Here is a 9,964-nt window from a genome sequence, read left to right on the forward strand (position 1 = left end):
AAAAAAAAAAAAAAAAAAAAATGCCACAAAGGCATTTATTAGCAAGTAAGAGAAGAGGAGGAGGACCAAGATTTAAGGCAGGAAGGGAAAAGCTAACTCTGCTGTTTTGTGCAAATACAGTTGGGTTTTTGATCAGGACTTTCCTTATCTATAAAGCTGCTATCTCCTGAGGGAAAAGATAAACATCAGCTGACATCTTTTAGTTGTACAACAAGAAGGCCTGAACAATGAGAACTCTTTCTGCTTTCTGGATTGGTTTCATTAATGCCTTGTGCCTGAAGTCAGGAAGTACCCTGCCAATAAGAGAACCCCAATAGAGAGATCATCATGAAAGTCTTAAAGGATTACATCATTGAAGTTGCATTTTTGTTATAGAAGAAGCCAGGAAAGTCATCAAGCCTGAAACAATAATTTCCTGCTGGAAAAAAAAAAACTGTGTCCAGATGTCATGTGTGACTTCATAGGATTTATAACAGAACCAAGCAAGAAAATAATGAGAGGGATTATGGATATGGCAAAAAAAAAAAAAAAAAGTGAGGGGTGAAGAGTTTCATCACATGGATTTTGGAGAAATTCAAGAGCTAACAGTTACCGCTCCAGAGGAATTAACAGGAGACAAATTAATGAAGATGAGTGCTTCCAAACCAGTGCCAGAAAATGAGGAAGAAGACACAGAAGAAGCAGTGCCAGAAAATAAATTGGCCTTAGACAATCTGGCAGAAGGGTTCCACTTATTCAAGCCTATTTTTGACTTATTTTACAACATGAACCCTTCTATGTTGTGGGTCACTGAAACTAAAGCCAATGGTAGAAGAAGGATTGGTACTGCACGGAAACATTTTTAGAGAAATCAAAAGGAAAAATGTCAGACAAAAATTACAATGTATTTCCATAAAGTTACATGGAGTGCGCCTGCCTCTCCTGCCTCCTCTTTCACCTTCTCCACTTCTTTCACCTCTGCCACTCTGAGACAGCAAGACCAACCCCTCCCCTTCCTCCTTCTCCTCAGTCTGCTCAACATAAAGATGATGAGGATAAAGACTTTTCTGATGATGCACTTCCACTTAATAAATAGTAAACATATTTTCCCTTCTTATGATTTTCTTAATAAGATTTCCTTTTCTCTAGCTTACTTTATTTCATTATAAACAACCACAGTTAGAGGAAAAGGTAACTCTTCACTTTAGCCTACAAAAGGTCATTTTTTAAAATTCTGTTTTTTTGTTATTTTTATTTGAGTTTTATCTAGGAGGCAGTTCATTTGTTTACATTTCATTTTATTGCAAGAATACAAATATAAAAATATACAAAATACGTGTTAACCAACTGTTTATGTTATCAGTAAGGCTTCCAGTCAACAGTAGGCTATTAGTAGTTAAGTTTTGGAGGAGTCAAAAGTTATACATGGATCTACTGCATGGCCCATCAGCATCCCTAACCCTTTCTTTGTTCAAGGGTCAACTGTATTTTGTTTTAAAAGTTATTTTTTTTAAGTTTTATTATTTTTTAAAAGTTATAGTATATTTAAAAGCAATATTACATTTTTTAAAACTGGAAATACAGCTTATAATATTACATTGCTTTTAAATATACTATATGCTATCTAAAGCTACATTTCTATTCACAGTATACCTCTTATACTTTTTCTCTCTCTCCCTTTGGCATCCTGGAGAATAGACTGCATCTGATGAAATCAAATGCCTTTTCTGCCCCAACACAACTGAGAGACATAACTCATTCAGGAGTAGTGTCTTGCTACACTAGTAACTGTGGGATAATGGGGAGTACACACTTCTAAAAGGAACAGTTACCTAAGATTATAAATAAATAAACAACCCAGGTTAGAGGAAAAGATAATTATTCACATTAGCCTCTAAAAGGCAATTTTAAAAAGTTCTGCTTTGTTGTTATCTTTATTTGGGTTTTGTTTAGGAGGAAGTTCATTTATTTACATTTTATTTTTTACATTTCTTATTTTGTATCTTTTTTTAATTTACCAATTTACATATTTAAGGATTAAACTGCCTGAAGGTACAAATACAAACATAAAAATTTAGCTAAAATACATAAAGCACAGCAGCAGCCACCAGCATATATTACGATACCAAGTAGCTCTCATAAAGATGCCCCCAAACTCAGTAGGTTGGATTTCCCTGCCAAGAATAATTAGAGCCTCCACCAAACTCCACAAGTCTTCTTGTCACCAGATAATAAACCTCAGAATTAATTTCCACAGTGCTGTACCTACTCTGAGTTGTTCATATAGAAAAAAGACCTGAACTGTTAAGAAATTTATAGATTGATACTTTAAGATATACTTAGAAACAAACAACATTGAATGTGCTAGCATTATCAAATATCTAATAAATATGGTATTTATATTTAAAAGTACATGGTCTCACAGGGTACTTCACCTAAAGCAATGCAAGTCTTCTCATTTTAATGGATAGGGATGATGGGGTGGGGGTAGGGATTGGGGGTTGTTGGGTAATCAAAGTGACAGCCTGTGAGATAGAGGGACCAAACACAGAAGGATTTTTAAAACTGGAAATACAGCTTATATTATATTTGTTGTGCACATATATTGACTACTTCTTGTCAGTGAGGGGAGCATTTATCTAAATTATAAGTTAGTCAACCTTTTCCAGTCAGGAAAGAGAAACATACTACATGGTGCAGTAACACCAGTGCCACCAGCACCCTGCACAGGCATTGTACCTTACAGTCTACAGAGTACTTTTAAACTCACACACTCTCTGTATCTTTGTGCTCATAAGACCTGCTCTGTGAAAGAGTTAATACGTATCACCCTCACCCACATTATGCAGATGAGAAAAATAGGCTCAAAAACACTAGTTTATCCAAGAAACCAACATACGCGAGAAAATAACTTTGCTTATGTTTCTATACCATATTCTGAAGTCCCATTGGCCTGACCAGGCCTGTTTCACACTGTCACCCATTGTAACCTAGCTGTTCTGCAACTTGAGACCATACAATCTTCCAGGGCACACACTGCCTCTACACAGCACAGTGATGTAGGTAAACAATTGGTTCCACTACTTTTTTTTTTTTCCAGTGTCACAGTCATAGCTCACAGCATCCTTGAACTGTTGTGCTCAAGCGATCCTCCTATCCCAGCCTCCCAAGTAGATAGAAATACAGGCACAAGCTACCTCCACTGCTTTGTGATTAAGAGCAACCTTTCACAGATTATTTTGAATTCCAGTTCCCACAGCTTATAATAACAAGCTTGCAAATGGCTTTGAAAATTAAATGAAATTCTGTTTAAAAATCGTGTTACCAATTATGAAATGCTACAGAAAATTTCACCCATTCAATTGGTCAGCTACAAATATTTAAGTGTCTTCTGTGTGTTTGTGTGGATATAATCATGAGCAAAACAAATATAGTTTCTTCCCTCTTGATGCTGAATTATGGTTACTAGTCTGGATGATGATTATTAGTGATCTTAGGCTGATTAGTGCACTTAAAGCAGAAATCTGTAATAAAGTAGCATTTTCATAAAAGCAAGTCCAGAAGCAAATTGAGTAACACAAAGAGCACAAAATGTGAGAAGATATTTTCATCTATTTAATATAATAGTTTGATGATTATAGGCTGTGTCTTGTTTTAGATGCATGGCAACGGAAGTACAGCCGTGTACAGAATAATGACATCTTGGTAAATGATGGACAGCATACGAGATGGTGGTCCCTTAAGATTATAATACATATTTTTACTATACCTTTTCTATGTTTAGATACACAAATACTTACCATTGTGTTACAATCGCATACAGCATTAAGTACAGTAACATGCTGTACAGGTTTATAGCATAGCAGGAATAGGCTAGACCATATAGCCTAGGTGTGTAGTAGGCTATGCCATCTAGGTTTGTGTAACTATACCCTGTGATGTCTGCACAGTGACAGAATTGCCTCAGGACACATTTCTTAGAATATATCCTGACATTAAGTGACGCATCACTATATGTGAACAATCTGGAAACAATTCATAGATGAGCTACAGATACAGTTAATTGGTTAGAAAATATTATCTACAGAAAAAGTTTAAAGGACAAAATTTTTTATCCTAAAAGACAGAAAAAAATTTAAAAAAAGCTTAATAAGAGTTGTCAGGTGAATTCAGTTATGTAAGTTCTGCTTCTTTCTGTCTCCACTGAGGACAAGTGCTCAAGTTGAAGCATAAAGGTACAGTTAGATTTGTGGTGGGGGAAGGTCCTATTGTAAGACTTTTTAAATAATTGATTGCCAAAAGATAGAAAATTTTATTTCCTTAACTCTTTGAATAAGAAGTGATGTTCTTTTGTGTCTGAAATTGTATGGATATGTGAAAATAAACTGATTTTTCAAAATCCAGAAATCTTTGCTTTTATTTGGTGTTCATTTCCCTATAGTTAAGTAAAAGGATCTACTATCTCTCATTTAAATTTATTCTGAAAGAGAGTGGGACATAGAAAGAGGAGCTGAATTTAACAATTGTCTTCATTTTTATGAAAGAACACCACATGGAAATTAGACAATTGTTCTACATGTCCTCAGAGGCCAATGCCACAAGGAATTGGCTTAAATAAGAACATGGAAGATTTGGGTTAGACAATTCCTAAATACTAGGCAGAAAAGAGTAGAGCGGATCGGCAAGCATATGTTTAACATTAGTAAGGTTGGACGACTGGGAACAGAAGTACCAAGTGGGTTCTGTCTTGAATGGAGACATCTGCTATTCTAAAAATATAACTTTTTAAGGTCCAACTTGAATCTGCTTTTGAGTACATTTTCTACAGTGTCAACTCAGTATCATGGATTTAATTTTTCCTTCTTTTTTCATTCTTCCAGAAAATAGAAATATGGGTAAATTTCTCTCCAATTCCACCTACTAACCATCAGAGAAATCTAGTATTTTATTACTACAGTATACGATAAAATATCTTAAATATTAAAACTAAATCTATTACATATCCATAATGTCTACCTCAGCAGTTTTTGGATAATTGTTATGTAGAAATTCATTTAGATTCTATCTGTTTATATCCCACCTCTTTTAAAAACTGATTTGAGATAGTTTTCAACAAGATGTCATAATAAGGTTAAAAAAACAGATATTAAAAAGTTAAGAAAAAGAGAACTCAAGTGTCTGCTTTACAAGTTGTTGTCCTTGACCTTTAAATCTGGTTCCTGGCACCCAGAGCATAAAGAGAAATGCAACATAATAAACACTATTATAGTCCGCAGTGAAGAAGCATTCCAATTTCTAAGGGAGACAAGCTTCTTATAACACTAGATTATTGATTTCAACTTTCCTGAAAATAATATGAATATATATACACCGAAGATAAATTCGAGAGTACAAAAATATAAAACATATTTTTTCAAAAAAATCAGAAATCCTGCCCTCAGAAACAGCCATTTTTATCACTTCAGTGTATTTTCTTCCTACCTTTTTCTGTGCATTCTACCTACTTTAGTTCCAACTATATAATTTTGAAATTTGTTTGTTTTGCTTAACATGAACCTTTTTAATGACTACATAACGTTTAATTACATAGATACAGTAAACTAACCATTAATTTAATGTAAGCTCTTCAGATCATTCATAAATTTGTTCCATTATAAATGGTATTTTATTGACAATCTTTGTATAGAAACATGTATCTGCATCTCTGACAATTTTCTTTAAAAAATATTTCTAAAGTTGAAGCTACTTGATCAATAGATATAAACATTTTAAAGATCCTGCTGTTAAGAGACAATCCTTGGAGTGATATGTATGCTGCTACATAAAAGAATGAGGAAGATCACTATGAACTGATATGGAATAACTTCCACAACATTTTGGTAGATTTAAAAAACAAGGTGCACTCACACCTGTAATCCCAGCACTTTGGGAGGCCGAGGCAGGCGGATCACCTGAGGTCAGGAGTTTGAGAACAGCCTGGCCACCATGGTGAAACCCTGTCTCTACTAAAAAAAAAAAAAAAAAAAAAATTACAAAATTTAACCGGGCGTGGTAGCAGGTGTCTGTAATCCAAGCCACTCAGTAGGCTGAGGCAGGAGAATCACTTGAACCCAGGAGGTGGAGGTTGTAGTGAGCTGAGATTGTGCCACTGCACTCCAGCCTGGATGACAAGAGTGAAACTCTGTCTCAAAAAAAAATCACATATGTGCATTTTTCTCATTTTTCTTTCTTTATTACCTAGAAGGAGTCATCTTGAAGGGGCTTCTACTGGCCAAATCTGGGACAATGAGTACAGTAATGAATTTAAGCCATTTTAAAAATTGGAATTAATGAGTCTATACAGACAAATGAGGAAGAAGGGAGGCAGTTTCTTACAATAGAATGCTTAGAGCCAACTGATAAATGTAAAGGGCATACTGGAGTTGAAAATCAGCATTCTACAACCATCATAGTAAAGATAAGAACTAACAAAATGATCAGTGGGTGCTAGGTTACAGGAGAATTTTATGAAGAGTAGAATATTTTTATGTTCTTAAAGTGTTTCTACACAGGAAAAAAAGATAATTACACAGTGAAGAAATCAGACCACTTTTGACCAGGTAAATGAAATGAACATTGCCAAGGAAGGGCAGATGGACTCATGTGCCTCCAGATGTGATGCTTTGAGAAAGCCACAACATCATATAAAAAGCATTTCAACAAAGAATGTATACTCAGAATCTAAGGAGGAACATTGGATCACGTAGAATCATATATTAAAGAAAAAGAAAGCAGCTATATTCTTCAAAGAAGTCAAAGTCATAAAAGACAAACTAGGGTTGCAGAACTGTTCCAGATTAAAGAAGGATGAGGAGACATGACAACTACATGCAATAGCTGATCTTAGACTGGATCTTGTACTGAAGGGGGATAAATCAATATAAAAGACTATTGAGTCAATTGACAAAATTATAAAATGAATGGTAGATTAGATAATAAACATCATTGCATCAATGTTAAATTCACCAAAGCCAATAACTGTACTGTGGATATGTAAGAGAATATCCCTGTTCTTAGGAAATACACACAGAAGTGTTGTGGTCATGATTTATGTACTTTAGCTTCAAATGGTCTGTAAGGTAATTATAAAGCAAATGGGTTAGAATATTAATAATAGATAGATCTGGGTAAAAGTAATGCAGGTGTTCTTTGTATTAATCATATCCTAGTAACTTTTCTATGAGTTTGAAATTATTTGCAAGTAAAAAGTTTAAAAGTTAAAATAAAATTATTTTTCTAATTTACCCACCCACCAATAATAATTATTGAAGATACTTCCTTTATTTCTTCCTTATAGCACAGTATTCTTGTTTCGTGTAATCTGCTATTTTGACGGGAGAAATAGTATCCAAATGTTCATTTATTTGTTACTTAGTGAGGATGAAATATGTCCATATATTAGCAATTTATATTTTTCTTATTTGTAAATTATTTTTTCATTTCTAGGAATTATTAAAACACTGTTCTTTCAAATAAGTTACATTGAATCGTGAATTTGGTGAACAAAATCTTCAATTACATTTGTATAGAAAATTCAGAATTGAATTTTATAAGGCTTCTTCCTTCAATAAATTTAATAATGTTGAAGTATGATTGACAGGGAGTCAAATTACACAGTTCCCTTCCAGAGAACTTGTTTTCATTCCTTTAAAATACCCATGCACTACAGGTAGATTGCCACTAGGTGGGAGTAGTGCTCAGTGCAGCAATGTAAGCAGCCAGAACACCTCGATGTGTTGATATCCAAGAAGCATTCATTCATTCAGCAAACCTAGAAGTCTCTTTTTTAGGCTGCTGGTTATTTGTACCCAATTCCTCATAGATTTAAAAGCATGTATTATCAGTATTTTAGTCAGAGATAATTTCTTTCTTAAAAATTATTTCAAAAAGTAATGTAATTATTATGTGAACAAATACTAAATATACTTTAAATTTTTAAAAGAAATTAGAATTCTATGATACATTATTGATACCTTACCTCACTACATATTAGCTGTCCAATTAGCAGTTTACTCTAACTCTACAGACCCCAAAATGGAATTTACTGTATTTCACCCTGGACTCTTTAATCTAAGATCAATTTCCCCCTAGTTGGATTAGTCATCCCTCTGGATTCTCTCAGTTTAAGAAACAGATCTCAAAGCAAAAGAGGTGGTCTACACCTTTCTAATGATTCTACTAATGCTGTTCACCTCACACACCTCAAATCTGCTTTCAGATAACAAGGCACCAAAAACATAACAAAAGAGTTTATGGTCAAGGAAGTAACCTTCTTCCTTTCTGGACTGGTCCCTCTTTCTCCCACTCAAAAGGAACCATTTATCTAATTTTTATACATAAAATGTTTACTTTAATTTTCTTTTTGACATTGCTCCCTCCATCAATAACTTCTTCGTTTAAATATAAATAAAATTAGCTACTAATTAACAGATCTAGCAGTTGTACCATTTAGCAACAGGACACTTTTTAACAGGACAAAGAAATTCAATACTTTTAAACAATTAGAGTGAGTAACAAGAAGTTTAGAAAGTGGGAAAAATTTACTTCATCATACTTATCTGCATTTTAATATAAGTAGACCATAAAAGTGTCATGAGACGTTAGGCAGATATAAATGACAATTTTCAATTAACACTTTTGATTTTGAATCAAACAGCAAGCAATCTGTGATTTTCCTTACTGAGAGGTTTCCTTTTGAAAATTATCCACTCACCATTATGTCTTTGAGTGTTCCATCTGAGTGACGTATACTTAAAAATGAGTATCTATACAATGAATGGGATTCAGATTTACTATTTTCTATTTTGTACAACAAATGTCTGCAACAAAACATTATTTGCCTATATATGTGTATGAGTTAATAATGAGTTCTCAGGACGCTTGACTTCTGCTCCTCTATGTCATTTTCCCTCCCCATCTCTTGCTCCCACATCCATTTCCCTCTTCCCTTCTAAGCCTCTATTCTCAGTTCTCTCTCCTCAACTTTCTGCCCTGTTTGAGCCTAAGACCTCATTATCTCTGCCCCAAACATTTAATGACCTCCTAACTCCCTTTCTTCTATGATCTCATCCCACTAATCTAAACTTAACTTCACAGAAACCTAGTCCTATCACTCAAAAGTCCTCAGAATTCCCATCATTTAGAAACAAATCGCAGATTCCTCAGAATGAAATATCTTTCTTTGTTTTCTGATCTCTGCCTTCCTCTGAATAGTGTCTTCCACCTGCATTTTAAAATCCAGCAATTCCTAATTAACCCAAGTTCTCTACCCATATGATTCATCCTTTCACATCTCTGGAACTTTGCATGAAATTCTTTCTTGTCTGGAATGCTTTTGACCCCACACTCCACAGCCTTTTTGCAAACCTTTATTCATTCTTCAAAGCCCAATTCATTTGCTTTCTCCCTGAAGTCTTTCTTATCCCCCCACCCTGAACCATTTTTCCTTCCTTTTGTCCTTCTGTTTTCTTTAATATCTTATCATTACTAAAATATTTACAAACTAAATTAGCCCTTCCATTTCCTTAATTATATTTTCTGCATGCAGGAGTCATGAAAAGATAGACATTCAGTAATATCAGTCCCCCAGGAAAATTTTTCAAAACTTTTAAAGCGATGTATAAAAATAGTGGCTGGGTGTAATGACTCAACCTGCAATCCCAGCACTTTGGTAGGCTGAAGAGGGAGTATTGCTTGAAGCCAGGAGTTCAAGACCATCCTGGGCAACAAAATGAGAACCCTATCTCTAGGAAAAATTTAAAAAAGCTGAGCATGGTGGCACATGCCTGTGGTCCCAGCTACTTGAGAGGCTAAGGCAGGAGGATTACTTGAGTCCACGAGTTTGAGGCTGCAGTTAGCTATAATCACTCTATTGCACTTCAGCATTGGTGACAAAGTGAGACTCTGTCTCTTAAAATATATATAAATATATATATATATATATATT

The sequence above is a fragment of the Colobus angolensis genome, unplaced genomic scaffold (genome assembly GCF_000951035.1).
Source record: "Colobus angolensis palliatus isolate OR3802 unplaced genomic scaffold, Cang.pa_1.0 Scaffold398, whole genome shotgun sequence".
NCBI lineage: Eukaryota > Metazoa > Chordata > Mammalia > Primates > Cercopithecidae > Colobus > Colobus angolensis.